A 23488-nucleotide genomic window follows, 5' to 3' on the forward strand; every position below is an offset into this window, starting at 1 on the left:
GTATCTGCCTCCCAGTAACAGGAAGTTTACCGGGGCCGGAGTCCAGGGTGTGGTGGAGTGACAGTCGGCCCGCCCGTACTTCCTAGCCCTCCCAACACTGGTCGGGACGCCCCACACCCCCAGCCCCGCCAGAGAACCGCGGAGGGAGTGGGAGAGGAGGCTGGCCCGCAGGGTCCGGAAAGCCCCGCGCCAGGCCAAGCAAATGGGCTCAGTGATGGCCGAGCAGGGCGGAGCTGCCCGCACCTGGGAAAATGGAGGCAGCACTGGGGCAGTGAGTGGTCTGGTGGTGCAGGCGGGAGCCGCGTGGGCATCCACCCCCCGAACAGAGCTGTGCCAGGGATCACTCACAGTGCTGTGCCAGGTCGGGCGCTCGCTCTGTCTCTGGTTTGTTGCCTTCCGTGTTCTCGGCGCTGCCGCCTCGGGCTGTTCAGTCGCGGCGCTGCTCGGGCGCTCCCAGGAATCTTCTTTAATGCCGGCCTGAAACCTCGAATCCTGAATAGGGCAGCTGGCCGCCTTCAGTGCGGCCCCAGCCTCCGGGATCCTGGCTGCATCCACAGCAGCCCTGGCGCCGTGTTCCCTGTTTCAAGACTCGCTTTTGCAGCTAAGAATCAGTTCTTTTCCTGCTCCACACTTCAAAGCTGTTGCCTGTAAATGAGGCAGCCTCTCCTGCCGGGGGCAAAGTGGCGTTGAGCCCCCACGACCGGTCAGCAGCAGCAGTCCTCCCTTAAGAGATGGCCAGAGGAAGGTCCACAAGTTTCCCGGCTGCCTGAGGCCCAGTGGCCACCTTTTCCACCTCAGCTACTCCGCGCCAGCCGCCGCAGCCGCCGCCATCTTGAAACTCCTACCTGGTCTTGCTTTTTTATCTAGTCTCCCAATCTCTACCTTTTAATTGGGATGTTTAAGAGCTGGCCGATTAGCTCAGTTGGTTAGAGTGTGGTGCTGGTAACACCAAAGTCCCAGGTTCAATCCCTATACTGGCCAGCTGCCAAAAAAAATAAAAATAAATAATAAAACCTAATTGGGATGTTTAGACCATTTATATAAAATATGGTTATTAATATGGCTGGATTTAAAGTGAGATTATTGATGTGTTTGGGTTTAAAACAATGTTGGTATTTGTTTCGTATTTGTCCTGTCAGTTATTCGTTCCCTTTTATCTTTTTCTGCCTGCTCTTCAATTAAGTTTTTTAAAAAAAAATAATTCCCTTTTATCATTTTTGTTGGCTTATTAGCTATAGCTATTTTTTATTTTGTTTTGTTTTAGTGATTGCTTTAGGTTTTATATTATGCATCTTAAACTTATCATAGTATACTTTCAATTGATGTTATACCACTTCACATATAGTATAAAAACTTTACGATAATATATTTCTGTTTTTTCCCTCTGAGCTTTTGTGCTATTATCATACATATTGCTTCTACATGTTATAAATTCCACAATGCTTTGTAATTGTTTTTACTGTAAAACATTGGTTATTTAAAAAATATATTTAAATAATAAAAAGAAAATCTTTATGTTTATTGACATAATTACCAGTCCTGGTCTGCTTTATACTCTTGTGTAGACCTGGATTTCTATGTATTGTTCATCATTTTTTTTTTTTTTTCTGTTTTTGTTTTTGGCAGCTGGCCAGTCCAGGGGTCAAACCCTGGATTTTGATGATATCAGCACCATGCTCTACCCAACCGAGCTAACCAGTTAGCCCTGTTCTTTACCTTTTGCTTAAAGGATTTTCTTTAACATTTCTTTTAATGCGGATTTGTAGGTGATGAATTCTTTCACCTTTTTTATGTCTGAAAAATCTTTATTTTGCCTTTGTTTTTGAAAGACATTTTCATGCAATAAAACATGTAGGTTGGCAGAGACTTTTTCCCCATTCCATTTGTCTTCTTCCTTGTACTGTTTATGACAAAAAAAACCCACTGTCATCCTTACTTTTGTTCTTCTATGTATAATGTGGTTTTTTTCTACTTTTAAGATTTTCTCTTCATAATGGTTTTAAGCAATCTGATTATGAGTGGGGTGGTGTAGTTTTCTTCGTGTTTCCTATACTTGGGACTCATTGAGATTCTTGGATGTATGGATTTATAGTTTTTATCAAATTTGGTTTTATTAAAATCTTGGCCATTATTTCTTTAAAAATTTTTTTCGTTCCCTTATCTACTTCAGGGACTCTAAATGCAGGCTGCTCAAAGCTTTACCACACCTCATTGATGCTCTGTTCACTTTTTTCCTAGCATTTTACCTCAGTGCGTTTCACTTTGTACGGTTTCGGTTGTGGTATCTTCGGGTTTACTAATCTTTTCTTCTTCAATGTATAACCTGCTGTTAATCCCCAGTGTATTGCTAGTCTTAGACATTGTAGTTTTCCTCTCTAGGATTTCAAGTTGGGTCTTATTTACAAATTTATACCTGGACTTAGCCTGTTCAAACTTTTATCTTGTTCCTCAGATGTGTGGAATATAGTTAGAATAACCATTTTAATGTTCTTTCATACTAATCCTACTATCAGTGTTATTTCTGGTTCAGTTTCAATTGATTGATTTTTTTTTCTCCTCTTTTAGGTTATATTTTTCTGCTTTTTTGTATGCCTGGTATTTATTGTATGCCAGATATTGTGAATTTTATCTTGTTGGGTGCTGGATGTTTTTGTATTCCTATGAATATCTTTGAGCTTTGTTCTGGGAAGTGATTAAGTTACTTGAAAATAGTTTGATTCTTTCAGGTCTTGCTTTTTAAACTTTGAAAAGCAGGACCAGGGCAATGTTTAGGGTTAGTTTTAGGTTAATTTTTCCTCATAACTGAGACACACTCTTTTGAATACTCTACCTGCTGCTCCATGAATTACGAGGTTTCTACTATCGTTACCGGCAGACTAGGCTCAGCTTGCCCTCTTGCACTAAACAAATGACTCGAACGTCCAAAAGTTGGTGCAAGGGTTGGAAAGTTTATTCAAATGACCAGTATCTGGGGGATGACCAGGCTAAAATCATCCCGCCTTCCAATACCTGTTCTGGGGTTTGTTAAGAGGAAGAGGCAGAAAGACGAGGTAAAGGTCTTTGTTCTGCAAGAAGAAGGGGGAGGCTGGGATCAGCAGACGGTCTGAGTGAGATGACAGGTCCCACGATGGACAGGGTGCTTCAGCATCAGAAAGCCTGCAGTCGGTGCACTGGTCAGCTTCAAGCCCTAGATGTTATCTCAGGATTGGAGTCCTTATGTCCTAGGGAGAACTCGAAGACAATAACCTCAGTCAAGCATCATTGGAACATAAAAATACCTGACTCGCACCTCGAATTGATGTGGATGCAATGTTCCTTTAAGTAAGGGGGAGAGTTTATAATCAGCTAGCTTGCTGCAGCTGATTAGGGAGGTAAGAAAAACAAGAAAACTTAGTTTCAGTCCTTAATTGTAGGTGTGCAACCTCTGAAGTAAATGAACATAAGGGGGTGTGATTTCATCTCCGAGCAGTTTCAGCCATATGGTTAAGTCTCTCCATTCCTCTGCTAATCTTAAGTAATCGATGATTATCAGTTCCCAAGTTAATGGCTGACTGAAATTTTCTGCTTGGTCTTAGTTACTCCAGAGATGGCTGTTTTTCTGCCTAGGGTCCCTTTCACTCTGGTTGGTGGGAATACACACTATTTTCAACCTTCTGTCCGCTTTCTAATCTTTTCTGGTGATTCTTTTATTAACTTTGGGTAGGTTTATTTATTGATTTATTTATTTTAACAGGCATTCAATGATAAATTCTCAGCTGAATACTTGAGGGATGCTTTCTGAGATCTTGGGAATTCTCTCTCTGTTCAGTTCTCTCCTTTTTTTGGTACTCTGCCCTGTGTCCTCTATCCAATTTGGCTTGCCCACAATCCTAGCTTTATCTCTTCAACTCAGGGAGACCACAGAGTTTTACTGGGTTCCTTTCCTGGCACTGCTGTCTAGAAACTCAAGACAATAAGCTTGGGTGATTGTAGGGTTCATCTTGCATGTTTTCTCTCTCTCAGTGATCACACTGTCCTTCGCTGCCTAATGTCTTAAGAACTATTATTTTACATGTTTTGTCCAGTTTCTTACTTGTTTCAAGCAGGAGAGTAAATCCAGTTTCTGTAATCTCATTTTGTTTGGAAACAGAAATCCCAGCCATCTTCTAGTAGGTTGGATATTAAAGATATTTGCAATGATTTAAAACAAAGCTTAGGAAAATACAGTTTTCATAAAAATATTTGTTAACATGTATTTGGTTTATCATTATTATTACACAAATTAATAAATAGATCTTTAAAAGTTTCCTCAGGTTTGATTTTGAATATAGTAAATATTGATAAAAATAACCCATGTAAACAAAAGGTCTTTGGGTTTCTCAATAATTTTTGAGAGAATAGAGGGGCCCTGAGGCCAAATAGTCTGAGCACAACTGGTCTACATGAACCGAAGTGGTTTCTGTTTAGATGCTCAAATTGGGAAGTTGGGTAACTCTGGTTCTGGGGAGGGCTTGGGTACTGAAGATGGAAAGACCCAAAAGCTGAGAAGAGGAAGAAGATCAGATAAAAGCAAAAGTTAAGGAACCATGTGTCCCCCAAAAGACCACAGAGAGTAAGATTTCTAATTTTCCAACTCCTATCTGTGGAGGATATTGGCATTAATGAGATAGAAATAAAACACGTGTATTTCACAGGGCCAAAGCCTACAGCATAGAAGGACCAAAGTCCTGTAGTGTAGAGGACCAAAGTCCTTAGTTTAGCCTATAGTGTAGAAGAACCAAAGTCCTGTAGTGTAGAAGGACCAAAGTCCTGTAGTGTAGAAGGACCAAAGTCCTGTAGCGTAGAAGAACCAAAGTCCTGTAATGTAGAAGGACCAAAGTCCTGTAGTTTAGAAGGCCAGAGCCTGGCTTAGGGGGCCAAAGCCCAACCCTTTAGGAAAACATATAGAATTGCTAAGATTAAGAAAGACCAGAAAACTCTCACAGTACTAAAGCCTTTGATGTAGATAAGAGAATTGAAGCACAGCAAAAAGTGATTGCTCTGGGGGCAGTTGCCCTTAGTGCAGATAAACCTAAATGATGGGAAAGTATGTGAGGTAAAATCTTCAAGGATATTCTGCTAGTTAGTGGTTGGGGGATGTTCCACATCTTGCCCTAAGCTGTTTCTTTGAGTTTCTTGGGGAGCTAAGCACTGCTATGGTGATTATCTCATTGTTTCTTTTTGTATGTCACATAGCATAGTTTTATGACTGCTTTTGATGGTAAACTGCTTGAACTATTTTAAGTTACACCTGCTTTAATGAAGATTGTCACATAGCCACTTTGTTTATGTTTGCACTATGATTGATTAACCACTTGTGTTTCTTCTGTAACTTTCTTGTCTTTACAATAAAAACTGAAGCAGAACCTGACTCGGGGCTGTGCCTGGGCTCTCCTCTGTTGAAGGAGTTTTCCCTGGTGCAGTCCCTTCGGGCTTCTCATTGCTCTGAATACATGGGCTCTGAGTAATCTTTTGCATCTTTCACTATCTAGATATTTGTGAGGCACTGTTATACCTTCTGTCCTTCAGATCTTTGAGATAATCCTAAAAATAAATTCCATATTTTTTCCTTAATGAGAAAAAAATAAACTAAAGAGAATAATTAAAGCACAATTGTAGGCTTGAAAGGAAAATATTTTGGGAATCTGGGGTTCTTTTGGAGTCCAGAAATCACAATGCTTTGCCTAGGGCTGATGCTGTTTGAAGATCAAGCGAGCTAGATCCCATGTGTGGGGTGTGGTCAGGGAATCTCCAGCCCTGTAACTCTACGGTCACTTTCAGCATACAGGTCAGTCCATTGGCACATGCTGGAGAATCTGGACCTCCCCTTGCCTCACTGTCTAATCTTGGCCAACACCTTGATTTAGTTTCTCAATATTTATGAAAGAGGAGTCAAAAGACTTTCTAGGTCTTTGTCTCCAAGTGATAGAAACCTACATTAAATTAGTTTAAGCACAAAAGAGCATTTATTGACTCACGTAACTACAAAGCCAAGCTAGGCTAGTGCTGGCGTAATTGGACCCAGGTGTTCAAACTATGTCATCGTGGCCTCATCCTGTTTTTTTTTTTCCCTTCTGTTCCTTCCCATTTTCTGCTTGCTTCCTTCTGCCTCACTCTGCTTTGTTCTCACTTGTTTTCTCCATACATATACAAAATGGCCCCAAGATTCTCCAGGCTCACGTGGACCTTTGAGCTCATGAGCCCAGAAATGGAAACAGAGATGTATTCTCTCCCAGCATCCAGAAGTCCAATCCTTTGAAGACCCTTTTATTGGCTTTACTTGGTCACATGCTCATGCTTTGAACCAAAGGCCTTAGACATGGCCATAAAGCACAAAGATTGAACAGACTGGGTCACGTACCCACTCCCTAGGCAAGGGGTAAAGAGGAATTAGAATTGGCAGTCCCTCCAGAACCACATGGAATGAGACAGGGCAGTTTAATGGACAGAGGGGAGCAGGCAGACTGTAATCTGCACCCTTCAGGTGTCATGAAAAGAAGCAAACTATGCCTGTAATGTGCTTAAGATTTTTAAAGGAAACACAGTCATGTAGCTATTATAGCATTGTTGGGAGTTTGACATTTTCTTCTAGGTTCCCAAATCCCTTCTTAGAAAAAGTTTAATCTTTTTCTATCACTTTTTAAGTATTTCATCTGCATGATTAAGATTTTATTTTTGCTCCAAGGCCTTTTACCAACTTTTGTTATGTCAAGAATAGAGTCAGCTGTACCCAGAGCATTCCCAGTCAGTGATTCCAATTCCTGCTAACACATTCATGCATCTTTTCAAGTCTAAGTCTTTTCTACCTGAATCTTTCCTTTAACCCTGATGTCAGGGAGGATCACAGGCCCTTCAAGCCTGTTGTACAGACTGGGTCACAGACCCCTCACATGCCAGCTGGGTCACAGACCCCTCATATGCAGGTCGTGAGCTAAGTCATTAGGAAAAGATCTCAGGAGCCATTGGCAGAGTTGACAGGTTCGTTCCAACACAAGCTCAGTCCTCAGCTTCCTCAGCAGCAGCAGTGGTGGCCTTCTGGGGCACACTGGGGTCCCTGGCAGCAATAGCTCACAGCAACAGTAGTGGCCCCCTCATGTCCCCCCCCAGGGGTGGGGGGCCCTGTAAAGCCCATGCACTTGGGGGCCATGGCCCAGAACACTTCCTCTCCTGGCTCTGCACCACCAACCTCCACCATCTTCCACCCACCCCCACCACCCAGAGCCATTGTCATTTTATACCAAAAGTACACAATAGTGGCAACAAGCCAAGGAGTGTCTGGGCACACATGTGCAGGAACACTACTCTTACACAACTTATTTACAACAGATGTGCTGAATCATACCCAGCCGGATATGAGGCGAGGGGGCCTGACAATACTAACTCCATTTTCCTCATATTTGATGTTTAACAGAGACGTAGAGTCAGAGTTTATATAAAAAGACTACAAATCGATAAAAAAGCAAAGAGAATAATCTCTTGATTCGAAGTCCTCATCAGACTTGATTTTTAGTTGAGTAATCACATCTAGGCTCCTTGGGAGTAGAAAGAAAATTGAACACATAGGTGAAGGATTTATTTACCAAACCAGAAGTGCTCGGTGTGCAGGACATACCCTATTCTCCCTGAAGTGGTGGCCCTTATTAAAAGCTCACTTTACTAATCCACATTTGAATCTCATGTCTCTGTTTTTCTCTTTTTTTCAGGACTGAACAAAAATGTGGTCTGAATCTGTTTACTCAGAAAAATAAGATCTATAGGGTTATTTTCTTCATAGTTTCAGGATGTTGCATATCACCTACATGTTACATTTAAATTGGTACTATCAAAATGAAAAGGCAACATACCAGGTAGCTATTATATTATAGCATATTCTAGCAAAAAAATTGCATTTAGAATTAAAATGTAAGGCCCCTGACCTTCCATAGATCCAGCTAATGGTCACAGTTCAGTAAGAAACAAGAATCCAGTGTTTACTTGTTACATGCCACTAAATGGGTGGGCTGCTGGAAAGAAATATGTCAAAAAGTTAGCACAAGTTTTCTCTGGAGAAAAAAATATGTGTAATTTTAATTTTTTTCTTCTTTGTACAAATTCTTTGCAATGAGCACATACCACTTTCACAATAAAAATAATTTTAAAAAATTACATCTACGCTGAATTGTAAAGGTTCTTGGTACACACCAAATTATGTTTAAGCAAGACATACCTACAGAATGAAACCGGCTGGCATTCAGAAAACCCCTGGGCTTGAGGCCCACCCTGGACACTCTCACTCTGTCCTGACTTTGCAGGAAGGGTCCCACTGAGTCTGCCTTTTGCCCACTGCATGCTCCCTTGCTGGGCCATGAGATCCCCAAGAAGTGCCTGTCGGCATGAGTGCCAGAAGGCCTCTTAAGGACAAACCCAGAGGGCACTGTGGAGCTTAAGTTCAGGCCTCCAGTTCCCAAGGTTCAGACTAAGTAAAAAAAAGGAGAGAATTTTCCCTTCACCTCAGGGAGTGAGGGGTGAGGTGGAGGTGGGAGCGTACCCTCGTGAGAAGGGGGGGCCACAGGCACACGACCTGCTGGCAGCATCGGCCCCTGCCCTAAAGCCGACCCTTCACCCTCAAATGCTGTCTCAGTGTTCACCCGCCTGCGCTCACCACACACAGCGGGACTTCCTCCTGGCCCCAGGTAGCACCTGCCAGCCCCACTGTCAGGTTTGGATGGGGTGACCCAGGACATTGGCCCTGTTGGTGGAGATGCTCGTGAGAACTGGCAGCGTGGTACAATTCCAGCCTTCTCTGACACAGCCTGGGGAACTGCCCTTTCAGACTCACAGTCCACTTGTTCAAGAACCAAGTCCCCATCAGAAGCCTTCAAAGAGCTGTGTCCACACAACACTAGCCTCAGGTCCCCGCCGAGAGTCTGGGTGGCTTTGGAGCTAGACTGGGTGAGCCTTGGCTTGCCTGCGCAGTGGTGATCGTGAGAAGCCACTTCCCACTCTGCTGCTTAACTTTCTCTTGCATAGAAGGGGTTCATTTGTTAGAAAGTTTACAGGAAATAAAACATGGGCGGGTGAAATGTTGGTAGCAGAAATTGCTCAATAAACATAAATTATAATTATGTGCTAAATCATGTTATATAAAGTAATTTCAGCCTCTCCGCCCTCCCACCCCCTTGCCCCCAGCCATTTCTATCAGACTCTGAAACCACCCTTTAAAGCTTCCCATGGAGCCTCTTAGCAAAACCATTAACCGTTTGTTGCTCATCCCTGAACAAGCTGTAAATTATGATGCTTCAGCTACAATGCACAAGCTGAAAACAACTTAGTATCATCTTTTGGATTCTCGGGCTGATTTTTGTCACCTTGGGAGACTTAGACCTGCTAGTCACAGGAAGTGCTCATAATAAGGCAGATCATCATCACTAGTGCTGATGTCTTAAATTGTATCAGAGTGTTAAATGTAAATTAAACATTAAATAAGTTAAGTGTTAAGTGTTACATTAAAATGTATCAGAGCGTTTTTTGAAGAAAGAAAGAACTTAAAAACAACCCCACTGAGCCTACCTATTCTATAGCAGATGTTAGGGCCTTGTTTTTTTGCATGTTCTTCTATAACTAGGTTAACTTCCATGTTTTACTTTTCTCTGATTAATAAGGTCACCTTTGATGAAGACATGGTCACTAAATCAGTCTATTTCTCTAACAGAGTAAAACATGTTGAGATCATGGAAACCTTTGAGCACCTGGACTTACCGAAAGCTAAATGTAAAATGGGCCACTGCGAAATGAAGCAAAGGAAAGCAAAATCTCGGGATTTTCATTATGTTGTAGATACTATGAATAATCTTATTTCCCACAAATGTTAAATATAAGGAAATGCTAAAATAAGGAAATGGCTACAGTTTATCTTCTTCCCCAAACCACAAATCATCCAATAATTCATATGAACAAATGCCTTGCAATACAGTGTTTTATTGAATCTGAGATGCCATCTATTGTAAAATACATCATTATTCTACGTATTACTAACAAAGAAAAAGTGCTGTCAGTGATTGAAAGATGTTAAATGTGAAAAAGTCAGTCTTGAAAGCCATGAAAGATAGCATATCTATGTTTGATGAGCCCATTTTAACAGCTTTGTGTCTCCCCCTGCCCACCCACTAATATTTAAAGGTATTAGTTAACTAGTTTGAGAGCATTAATTACAATTAAAATAGATGCTCCACTTCAAGCAACACAAATACAGCCATTCACCGCTGAATGCCCTAATCTTAATGACATTTTAAGCACTAATGAAATGAAGCTAGTTTATGTTTCTTGAAGTGATTAAAAAAACAAGGACAGACATGATCAGGAGGAAAGGCTGGGTTTTAAAGAGTTCAAAGGATTTGTAAATGAACATGTCATTTTGTCTTACTCCTACCTTCTTGAGCACTTACTCCTAACAAATCCTTGGGATTATACCAGATTTTTTATTTTTTCAGAATGAGCCACAGAGGGCTCTGTATTTATGCTAGCATCAGTCAGTTCACGCCAGGCAGTTATGGCAAAGTCTTCAGGAGTATAACAGGCAGACACTTTTCCCAGCAGAAGCCACGAAAAATCTCAGCAAAGAGAATGTAGATGGAAATGTTAGGAGAGAAATTGGTTTTCTATTTTAAGGAAAGCAAAACAGTTATGTTTTAATGCACTCTAGTTCAGACTGATTCATAGCCAATGACCATGCAAGTTAAAGCCCAAGGCACACACTCCCACCAAGACCCAGTGAATTCTTCCTCTGCCTTTCAGGAGTCAGAGGCTTGGAGGGAGGTAAGGACTTGATCTCAGGAGGCCTCAGTTTCCTCATCCAGGCTGTTGGATGAGATGGTCGGCAAACCCCCTTCAGTCTATGTTGCCATGGCCTAGCCAGAGGTCACCACTGAGAAACACAAACCCTGGGTCAGCCTCCCCTGGGAGGAGGTTTGGACTGAGTAACTGTGTCATGGAGTCAAGGATTTCTGGCTTCAGACTGGCACAAGACCTTAGACTTAAGGCTCCTGGCCCTTGCACAGTGGTCCCTGAGATTGTAGTTTTGGTTTCCTGGTATCCATATATCCTTTCTATTAGGAGACAGCCCAAATTAGGTGAAGCATAGAGCCTAGTCACCTGTTATAGAGGCTCGTGGCAACCAGGATGTGGGCATGTGCCCAGCCTTGCTGAAGCAGAGCCACAGACACAAAGACATGGACAGAGTCATGTTGGGGAGAAGAGAATTTTCTCTCTACTCTCTGAAGGTCTGATAATTTGAGTCTATGAATAAATGGACAGTAGACAGATTAACAGGAGAAAAATAAGTAGGTTTATTACATCACATGGGAGAAACCTCAGTGAAAGGTAACTCAAAGCAGTGGCTTAAAACTCTGGTCTATATAACATCCTCAGCAAAGAACAATACACTTTAGAGAAGTGACAAGATGAAGGAAAACAGTTGCAGGCTTCCAGAGGAGGGCAGTTGTGGAAGGTAAACTTTTGGTAGAAAGGGCTGTTTAGTAAGTCTGTTACACAGATGCCTCTGGTGCTGTCTCCAGCTGATCTGAATCTACACTTGTCTCCTGTGATTAACTTCTGTCCTTCCTGGTAGAGAGGGGAGGAGAGACACCCTTACAGATTATGTTCAGTTTTTAGGCAGATAGGAGTGCAGAAAGTTTTCCTGTATCTGCCGCTTCTTAGTTGTCTTTAGCTCGAATCCTTCACATTTGGGGGAGGCATATTCTGCTCTCCCACAGTCAGACTTTCTGAGGTGGCCTCGGTAGTAGAGGTGAGCATGGAGAACACAGCATCCCGCATCCCACGGCAGCGTCGCAACCAGATGGCTCTGGGACCATGGTCTGGCTGCGTGCTCCCCATCCAACCTCCCTTTGTTCCTGCACACTCTCTGAGCCTGGTTTCCAGTCTTTCTCACAGGTTCTTATTAAAGCTCTTTTCAGCCTTCACTGGTTCCTGTTGTTTGCCACCAAGAACTGTGACTTCCCGATGTCCATCAAGGGCAGGTCTGCACTGTGCTTTGGAAAGCCAGAGATGTGGGCCAAAGCATAGGGGTGGCTGGGGGGCACCGGGAGTGCTCTTGTCGGGTCTCCTGGTGGGTTTGCAGGCTCTCCAGGAGGAGCCCTGCCACCTGATAGAGGGTCCTACCCTCTTCTCTGACTCTTCCCTTCTGTGTATGAACCCTTCCTGATGCCCTGGGCATGCAATTAAATGCTATTTTAAAAATCAAGTTTTATCTAAGCTCCTTATGGGTTATCTCTACTCCCACAGAGGTGCAGGAAGCCCTGGTAGCACAATAATTACCCCAAACTTGATAGAAGGCTGCCTGAGAAGCTGAGACAGGGTGGGGGCAACTCTCTTCCTGGCCTGCCCCCCCTCAGGGGGTTTCACTGCTCATCTCCTAAGTCAGTGAGATTTTTGTTGCAGCCCCCCTCCCTCCCCCACCCCCACCAGCAGGAAGTCCTGCATCACAGTGCTGGGGTAAAATGGATTTTTCTTTCTTTTAAAAAAAAAATCATGCTTATTCGGGCACTGGGGAATATAGTTCCTGGTATCCAAGGGAAAGTGCCTGTTAAATGTTTGAATCAGGCTATTTCCTCTGCAATTAGGGACTTTTGGCTCAAACAAGATCTTTTCTGAGAAACCATAAGCCTATGTACTGGTATTTCAACATTTCATCCCTCATCCTCACTTCTCACTAGAGGTCATATTGTCATACAGATTGAACACCACAATGAAGCAATTGCCCAAACTGATTCTTCTATTTTTCAGGCTTAAGAAAATGAGGTTAATGTGCATGAACACACACACACACACACACACACACACACACACACACACACACACACCCTTCAGTAGAGCTTTAGACTAATATATGTGAAGGTCCATTTCCAGAAGGAATAATAACTAGAAGGCACAAATAAAGTACTGAAATAAAATCACCCTTTGAATTATGCATAAGCAGAGTAAATTAGTAAAATCCAAGTGCACTTTAAAAGTAGAGAATTGCTATTTGCTGAGACTGGGATTTACTTCATTATTGAAAAGGAAGGGAAAGATCAGAATAACGTTAGTTGTGCTTAGCATCAATGAAATGTGCCTCACATTTTTGATGGTCTTGTCTCTGGTCCATCATTATATTGTCTGAGCGGCACCTGGAATATACCCTGAGGAATGGAAATCTTCAAGTCGAAGGTATACCTGTTCTCCAATGTTTATTGCAGCTCTATTTATAATAGCCAAGAGCTGGAACCAGACCAAATGTCCATCATCAGATGAGTGGATAAGGAAACTGTGGTTTATCTACACAATGGAATATTGTGTATAAAATATTGTGTACTCTGCTATAAAAAAGAATAAAATACTATCTTTGCAACAACATGGATGGACTTAGAGAAAATTATATTAAGTGAAACAAGTCAGGCACAGAAAGAGAAATACCACATGTTCTCACTTATTTGTGGGAGCTAAAAATAAATAAATAAACACAAACAAATAAAGGGTGGTGGGGGAAGAAGACACAATAATTCCTTGAACTTGTTAAGACAAGTGAACAGATATGTGTGTGGGGGGAGGGGAGTGAGAGAGGGGGGAAAGAGAAATGGGTAAAGGGTCATGAAAATCAACTACAATGTATACTGAGAAGTTAAAATAAAAACAAATTGTCATTGAGGCAAGAGCTTTCTTTTGTTAAGAGGTTTATTGTGTCTCCAGCTGAGGAGATGAAACATGGGGGTCCAGTTTTTCTTACTTTTGTTCATCCATTTACTCATTGGTTCATTCATTCATTACAAAGCCCCTTCTCTGTGCTTGGTACGAGGGGGACATTAACACAACCACAGAGCTCCTGCTCTTCACAGGTCATGGTCTCCTTCAATAGTTAGGACATGGAGCCTCTTATGGTGCATTCTTTGTTCAGTGATGACAGAAGATGTTTGACCAGTGACTCTGAATTTCACAGAAGAAACATTGCTTCCTGTTGGGTGATCAGCCATAAGTTCATGAAGAGCAGTGGTTTGCACTGGGTTTTGACTGGTGGAAATGGGCCGGGCACTGGCACTCTGGGAGAGGGGGGAAGAATGGGGCTGATTGGTAAAGACAAGTGTATCTGGGAGATTATGGTGGTATTCAGTTAGGGAGACAATCCCCTGGAGGAGGATGGGAAGGGTACTTTGGAGCCACACAGTGGAGGCCCTTGAATGGAAAGTGGAGTTTTGTTCCAAGGGAAAGTTTTTTGGGGGGAGGCCCTAGTTTCTTTCCTGTCGTGAGTCTTCCTGTAGGAACTGCTCCTCTGCTGCTTCTCCACTGATGGACCTGGCTAATGAAAGACTGGAGGGCTTGAGTTTGTATTCTCCGCCTTCCACCTTGTCTGCAACAGACTCTAATTCTGGAAACTTCCACCCTGAGGGCCCTGGGGAGTCTCAGGAGCCGGGGAGTCGCTGAGCGGAGGCCCTGACCAGGTCTCTGGCCACACCACAACCCTAGAGCTGCTCTTCAATGTGGGGCACTTATATATACAAGAGAGGCAGCGGTGCAGGGGGGGCTGAAGATGCCCCAACTTCAGAGTTGGACTTCTCGTCCCTGAGATGCCTTCTTGTCTTGCTTTAGTCTATCTCATGTTTGTCATTTTGATGGGAAGGCCCCCTGATACCCCATCTCATTTGGCATACAGTTTACAAGTAAGCAGGCTATTGTTTTCTGAGCATTCTTGCTAATTTTAAAAATCACATTTCTTTTTTTGGTTTTTTTGGATTGCTTGAATTTTAAAAGTTTGAGCAGTTTTTTAAATAGCAAAGTTTAAAGTCTCAAGTTGTCTTAGAGGCCATAATTTTCCTGCAATTTCCACTACTGAGCCTTGTTCATGACTTGTGTGATTAAAGGCTCGGGGTTGTCAAGGGGAGCGCAGACTGGGAGTGGCGTTTGGAGGGCTCTCTTAACCTTCTGTAGGTCAGGTGAGGTCAGGTACAGGGTATTGTTAAAACTCTAAATTCTGGTACTTTTTTCTCTGGGTACAGGTGCTCTAACATTCAAAGGTTTTTGCTGCCCTTTGAAAGCTGCCAAATTCATAATCCTGTGCAGATAACACTAACAATGGTGATACCAGCCAACGTCTACTGAGTGCATTATGCTAACCCATCTGTAGGCCTTATCTCACTTAATCATCAACAGACTCCCATAAAATTAACCCATTTCACCTGAGGATACTGATGTTAGATATGTGCCCAAGATTACATATGTGCCTGATCAGAAACTCTGCGTTTGCTCTGAACCCTTACACAACTCAACCTGCCTGGGAAAAGTGTGGACAACATCCTTCCCACTTTGTGTCCAAGGGTTAAACTCTCCTGAACCAAGTCTGTAGAAATGGCTTTACTTCTAGAAGTTTGGTCTACCTGCCACTTCTCAGCCAAGGAAGGACCTTGTCAGGGTGGCAGGTGAGGGAAGGTGGTAGGAGAGGAAAAGCTAGTCTTTTTTCCATTAATATTGTAAGGAAATTTAAACAACTCTTTGAATTTATTTTCTTTTAAAAATTTTCTTTTTTCTGATTTAAGAATATAAAGAAGATAAAAATTGTATTCATAATCTTCCAATAAGAAAGAAATTCTGTAAAAAGTGTTTGTGTACCTTCTATCTTACTTTTATGCATTTATGTGTGTGTGTAAACCAAATTGGGGTCTGTGTATATACATACATATATACATATACATGTATATATATTTCTTACACATTTATTACTGAACAACTTATCTTTCAACATTTCCAGGGACTAGAGAGGTTGTCCACGTGGCAAACCAATTTAGAATACAACACATTTTTGTTAGCTATAAGTGCCATATTTAATTTTTCATTCTTTCTTGAACCACAGTATCTTGTTTCTTGACAATTCTTGCTGATTAGTCCCGTTCCCTATCTCTTGTTTTCTCTCTGTGCCCATTGCCACTTCCATATACAACCCTATTACCTTTCTCCTGCATTTTTCCTTCAAAACTGCGCTCAAGGTCACCAGTCTTGCTCATTAATGATTCAATAATGTCCAGTATATCTTTATTTTTCTTTTGTTGCTTGTGCCTTTGATGTTATACCTAACACCATTTTCTAAGCCAAGGTCACAAAGATTTATGCCTATATTTTTTTCTAAGTGTTTAAGTTTTATTTAGCTCTTGGTATGGCATCAGGGTAATACTGGCCTCAGAATAAGGTAAGAATTGTTCCTTCCTATTGTATTTTTTTAATATTTGAAAAATAAATAATCTTTTTTAACATTTAATATATTGCTCAAAAATTCTAAGATGCATATAATTTATGAATAAATATGCATATATTAAGAGGTTTATCCCTGAGATATTTTTAATGAGAGGTGAGGGATCAAAACAGATCAAGACCACTACAGTAATCTCTCTTCTTAGGAGCCTGAATAATTAAATACTATTTATACTTTATTAGTAATTTCTTTGAGGCCAAGCTGAACATCCACGTACTCAGGAAGTTTTTTTATCACTATCAAATAATAGCATTTCACATATGAGTAAGATACTATAATTTTGGAAGAATCTTTACATCTGACTAGATCTTTGGTCAATAATTACTTTTAAAATAATTCTTATATGAATTCCTTTTAGTTTTAGTTGGGTAATTCAATCTATCAATAAAAGCCATAATGTCCTTTTACTGATTAATGTTTTTAAGTCATCTTTATTTATTTATTTATTTTTAAGGAACACTAGAAGTTCATTTCTATTGGGATAATTTTTTAAAAAAATTATTTATCTTTTTTGGCCACAAAACAAGTCTTAACACATTTAAAAAGACTAAGATCATAGCAAATATGTTCTCTGACCACCATACCAGAAGGAAATTTAGAAAATTCACGAATGTATAGGAATTAAAGAACACTCTCCCAAATAAACAATGGGTCAAAAGAAAGTCACAGGGAAATTAGAGAGTACTTTGACTTAAAAATCAAAGTGCAACGTATCGAAATTTATAGGATGCAAGGATCGTGATACGCTTAGAGGAAAATTTATACTTGTAAACACGTATATTAAAAATCTCTTATTAGTAATGTAAACTTCTACCTTAAGAAAATAGAAAAAGAAGAGAAAACTAAATGAAAAGCAAATATAAGTAGGAAATAACAAAGATTACAACACAAATATATGAAACAGGGAATTAAAAAACAATAGAGAATGTTAACAAAACTAAAAGTTGATTCTTTAAAAAGATCAACAAAATGTACAAACACTTATCCAGACTGACCAAGGAAACAAGAGAGGAGACCGAAATTACCAAAACCAGAAATAAAGCAGGGGCATCGTTACACTGTCATTATGGTATTTTGTGGTGGTAAGATTAGTTTCCTTCTCTGTCTCATTTGCATTTTTGTTCTCCTGGTGGGTTTTGTTCTTTCTTGTGTATTCATGGGAGTGATTATCATTTTTCGGATTCCAGATGCAGGACTTCCTTGAGGAGTTTTTGTAGGGCTGATCCTGTGGTGGTGAACTCCTGCAGTTTCCGTTTGTCTGTAAAATACATTATTCTTTCCTCATTTCTGAAGGATTGGCTTGCTAGCTATAGTATTCTTGGCTGGCAGTTTTTTCTTTTTTGTTTTTAATATATCATCCCCTTTTCTTCTGGCCTGTACAGTTTCTGTTGAGAAGTCTGCTGTGAGTCTGATAGGGGCGGCCTTATAGGTGACTTGATGCTTTTCTCTTGCTTCTTTTAAGACTCTCTCTTTGTCTTTCAGCTTTGCCAGTTTGACATTTTTTCTTTTCTTTTTTTTTTTTTTACACAAGCAAAGCTACTCTCAACGTTGGTTATGTTTATTTTACATTATTTTTATTTATTTTATTTAAAAAAAAATATTTATTTATTTATTTATTACAAATATTCATGAGATACAAAGCTGATTGTCCCCCCTCCTGCCCATGATGTGGGGGCCAGATTCATACTGGGGGCATATCCATTACCAGAAATTACTTTTGTACCCTTTGTCCCCTCCCAATTATCCTCCAACCTCCATCCCCTTCCCCCTCTCCCCTCAACTCCAATTTGGAGCCCTAGGAATGTTCCCTCCCTCTGTTGGATCACAGCACTACTGTGGTCTTTCTTTCCTGCCTTTCTTTCTGTCTTAGCTCCCACATATGAGTGAGCACACACGGTATTTATCCCTCTGTTCTTTGCTTGTTTCACTCAACATAGGTTTCTTCAGGTTTATCCATGTTGTTGCAAATGGGAGTATTTCATTCTTTTTTATGGCAGAGTAGTATTCCATAGTGTATATACCACAGTTTCCTTATCTAATCATTTATTGATGGACATTTAGGTTGGTTCCATCTCTTGGCAATTGTAAACAGAGCTGGAATAAACATGGAAATGCAGGTATCTCTTTGACCTGATGATATCCATTCCTCTGGATATATACCCAGAAGAGGGATTGCTGGATCATATGGAAGATCTATCTGTGGTTGTTTGAGAAACCTCCAAATTGTTTTCCAAAGTGGTTGTACTAATTTACAGTCCCACCAACAGTGCAGTAGTGTTCCCTTCTCTCCACACCCTCGCCAGCATTTGTTATTCACCATCTTTTTGATTATAGCCAGTCTAACTGGAGTGAGGTGGTATCTCAGTGTGGTTTTAATTTGCATTTCACTGATGATTAGAGATGTTGAGCATTTTTTCATGTATCTGTTGGTCATTTGTATGTTTTCCCTTGAAAAACGTCTATTCAGCTCCTTTGCCCATTTTTTAATTGGGTCATTTATTTTTTACTGTATAATTGCTAGAGTTCTATGTATATTCTGGATATTAGTCTCTTGTCAGATGCATAGTTGGCAAAAATCTTCTCCCACTCTGGAGGCTGTCTTTTCACTCTGTTGATTGTTTCTTTTGTTGTGCAGAAACTTTTTAATTTGATATAGTCCAATTTGTTTATTTTTTCTTTTGCTGCTTGTGCTTTTGGGCTCATGTTCATAAAGCCTGTGCCCAGACCTAACTGTTGAAGTGTTTCGCCTATATTTTCCCTCAGTAATTTTACAGTTTCAGGTCTTATACCTAGGTCTTTAATCCATTTTGAGTTGATTTTAGTGTATAGTGAGAGATGCATATCTAGTTTCATTCTTCTGCATATGGATATTCAGTTTTCCCAGCACCACTTGTTGAAGAGGCAATCTTTTCCCCAGTGTAGATTTTTGTTGCCTTTGTCTAATATCAGATGACTATAAGCCTGAAGAGTGATTTCTGAGTTCTCAATTCTACTCCACTGGTCTGAACATCTATTTTTATACCAGTACCATGCTGTTTTGATTATAACAACTTTGCAGAATAATTTGAAGTCAGGCAGAGTTATGCCTCTGGCTTTGTTTTCTTTGCTCAGGATTTCTTTGGCTATTCAGGGTCTTTTGTTTTTCTATATGAAAGGTAAGATTGTTTTTTCCATTTCTGTGAAGAATGTCATTGGTATTTTGATGGGGATTGCTTTGAATCTGTAGATTGCTTTGGGTAGTATAGAAATTTTCACAATGTTAATTCTTCCAATCCAAGAGCATGGAATATCTTCCCATCTTTTTGTGTCTTCTTTAATTTATTTTGGAAGTGGTTTGTAATTCTCATTGTAGAGGTCTTTCACCTCCTTGGTTAAATTGATCCCTAGGTATCATATTTTTTTGGTGACAATTGTAAACGGGCTTACTTTCTTTATTTCTCTTTCTGTTAATTCATTATTGAGTATATAAATGCTACTGATTTTGGGGCATTTATTTTGTATCCTGCAATGTTACTGAAGTTATTAACCAGCTCTAGGAGTTTTTTGATAGAGTCTTTAGGTTTTTCTATATATAGTATCATGTCATCTGCAAATAGGGAAAGTTTGACTTCGTCTTCTCCAATCTGGATTCCCTTTATTTCTTTCTCTTGCCTGATTGCTCTAGCTAGTACCTCCAGTACTATGTTGAATAGAAGTGGTGAGAGTGGACATCCTTGTCCTGTTCCTGTCCTTAAGGGGAAGGCCTTCAATTTTTCCCCATTCAGAATAATACTGGCAGTGGGCTTGTCATATATGGCTTTTATTGTGTTAAGATATTTTCCTTCTACACCTAATTTGTTGAGTGCCTTTATCATGAAGGAATGTTGAATTTTGCCAAATGCTTTTTTAGCATCTATTGAGATGATCATATGGTCTTTGTTCTTGAGCTTGTTGATGTGATGTATCACATTTATTGACTTTCGTATGTTGAACCATCCTTGCATCCCTGGGATGAATCCCACTTGATCATAGTGTATAATTTTTTTAATATGTTGCTGTATTCTGATTGCTAATATTTTGTTGAGGATTTTTGCATCTAAGTTCATCAAGGATATTGGCCTGTAATTTTCTTTTTTTGTTGTGTCTTTATCTGGTTTGGTATCAGAGTTATATTGGCCTCATGGAATGAGTTTGGGAGAGTTGCATCTGTTTCAATTGTTTGGAACAGTTTCATGAGAATTGGTATTAACTCCTCTTTAAAAGTTTGATAGAATTCAGCTTTACAAGCCATCCAGACCCGGACTTTTTTTGTTGGAAGACTGCTAATTACCGCTTTAATCTTTTTGCTTGTTATTGGTCTGTTCAGATTTTCTATCTCTTCTTGGTTCAGTCTTGGTTATATGTGTCTAAAAACTTATAATGTGTCTTGGAGAGGATCTTTTTGGGTTGAATCTGTTTGGGGATCTTTGAGCCTTGTGGATCTGAAGATCCATGTCTCTCCCTGTACCTGGGAAGTTTTCCATTATTATTTCATTGAATAGGTTTTCCATGCCTTTTCCTTTCTCCTCAGCTTCTGGAACACCCACGATTCAAATGTTTGTTCACTTAAGTTTGTCTGCTAGCTCTTTTAGATTTTCTTCATTATTTTAAATTCTTTTTTCTGTTTTTTTTTTTTCTTTTTGTCTGCCTGGGTTATTTTGAAAAGACTATTTTCAAGATCAGAAATTCTTTCTTCTGCTCGTTCTAGCCTGCTGCTTAAGCTATCAATTGTGGTTTTTATTTCATTGAGTGAATCTTTCAGTTCCATGAGTTCTGCTACATTCTTTTTTAAGATATTAATCTTTTTGTAATTTTCTCTTTCAAATCCTGAATTTTTTTCAGGATTTGAATTTTTTTCAGTTCTTCCTTAAATTCCAGGAGGTCGCTGTCTGGAGAGAGAAGATCAATGTCTAGGCTCTAAATGTGAAATTGCACTGCTTTGGCTCTCCCTCTCCACTCGCGGTTAGCAGAGGTGGCACTTCCATCTCTATAGCTGAAGCATTATCTGCACATCCAGCAAATTATATGCAAGTTCTCGAACCAGCACAGGTAAGAATCACCATGGGTCCTCTTAACTAGGGAGTGTGACTAAGTACATTTTAGGTGAAGCATAGGAATCTGCATGTTAAGTCAGTTCCTGATTGATTTTGGTGGTAGGTATCTGAAGACCACATTTTGAAAATACTCCTCCCCACTCTGACCATCTCCTTGCTGTCTACTTACCTTAGTGTATCAGCTTCCTGCCCATGTCTGGTTCTCAACTGTTCCAGCGAAACAGGTGGATGAGTTTACGCCTGAGAGGTAATAAGTAAAGCAGAATAACGGGGAGCACCAGGCTCTGGGGTGCCTCTGCATGGGAACGGTGGGCACGGAACCTGTCTGATGGGAGGGTGCAGGCACAAATAAACATGCTGGAGACTGGAGTCCAGAACCTTGAAAGTTTAATGAGGACAGCTAGTGAAGCTCTGCCCTGTGATTAGTCACGTCAAAAACATCACTTAAATCAAGTGGGATCATGGTGTACAAGCACCATTTAATTCAGCGACTTACAGGTCATTTGGAACTCTTGATAGTATGTGCTGTCAGTAGGACTTGGCCTCTAAATTCAGGCAGATAAAGGTTCATCAGTTCTCTAGAATGGAGGACTTAAGATCCAACCAAGTCGATAGGCCTGATGCACCTGAATACGTGAGAAAAGGCAAAAGGAGACATATCAGAGTGGAGGGAGTCTGCTGAGGCCTTTTTACTTTTTAAAATGTTTAAAAATTCTTCAAGATCTCCTCACATGAAATCTTAGAAAAATAATATTACAGAAAGGCAATAACTGAATACAAGGCTATTAGAGGGAATACTGCTCCTGTGTTTTGTGAGCAGATGAGCATATAATACAAGCAGCAAGTTATCAGGGTTATGCACCCAGGAACTGAGTGTATGTGATGCATATTTAATGAAGAGCATAATCACAGGATATTAGGACTGTAAAGAACCTTGCCGATTATCTGGTGCAACCTCCTCATTTGCACAGATGAGGGAAATAAACGTAGAGTTAACATGTCCTGAGTTTGCACACCTACGAGGACTGGGGCAGTGACTAGTGGTGGCCGCGGCACTCTGTCCAGGCCCATCCACTTCCTGGTTATTGTGCTGTGGGGGCCTTGACTGTCCGTAGATGGACATTTCATATTACTATGCTGCGGCTAAACAAAGCCCTCCGGGAGACAGCAGGGGGAGCGGGAATCAGGCAGAGCCAAAGTTGCCCAGGAGATGTTGAAAGACTATGGATTTGGAAGCCAAAGTCTCCCTGTCCCCTGGGAAGAGGCGCCTAGAACTCAGGCACACCACCTGCCCGCCCACCTGCCAGGGGGCTGCTGAGCCTGGAGACGGCCTGGTGTGGGGGGCCTAGGGTGGGCTGAGTCAAGGCAGGAATACCAGATAACCCAAGGCATCCCTTCCTCCTGCTACCCAGCCTAATGCACCACTTAAACACAGAGCTCCTTTTTACCATCTTTCTGAACTTCTGTTTTAATTGATCATCTTGTTTGTTTGCTTTCTTGCTTGCTTTTTTTCTTACACCAGTTCCCCTTCTTATTCATTGGGAAGTTATTCCCTCTATTTCCACTTTTTCAGTGTTTGTCCTTAAAACTCTAACGTGCAAACTTATCCAAGAAGGGGTTTGATGGACATCTCAATTCTTTTCTTCTCAATACAAGGACATTAGAACCCTTGACTCAGATCCCTCCTCCTCACTTCCAAGCTATTGTTGAGGGCTTTAATATTTTTTTGACCCTAATAATTAAAAATTGTTATTACTTTATATGGTTAGTGTTTGTATTTACTTCCATGTTTACCAGTGTCTTTACACACAGCCCTTTCATCCCAGACCTGTTCTGTCTTCTGAAGCACGTCCTCCCTCTGTGCCATCCTCTTGATGCTAAACTCTCTCAGTTTGGTTGTTTTGCCCGTGTTCTTGAAAGATGGTTGGCTGGATATATAATTTTATGTTGACAGTTATTTTCTCTCAGCAGATATTTTCCTGTCCTTCATGGCTTCCTCTGTAGCCTCAGGGAAGTTGGCTATTGGTCTGCCATTACTTGTAAGCAGGTAACGTCTTTCTTCTCTGGCTGCTTTTGGGATTATCTTTGTCTTTGTTGTTTTGTAGTTTTACTGCAACATGTCCAGGCA

This window comes from Cynocephalus volans, chromosome 6 (assembly GCF_027409185.1).
Source record: "Cynocephalus volans isolate mCynVol1 chromosome 6, mCynVol1.pri, whole genome shotgun sequence".
NCBI classification, from domain to species: domain Eukaryota; kingdom Metazoa; phylum Chordata; class Mammalia; order Dermoptera; family Cynocephalidae; genus Cynocephalus; species Cynocephalus volans.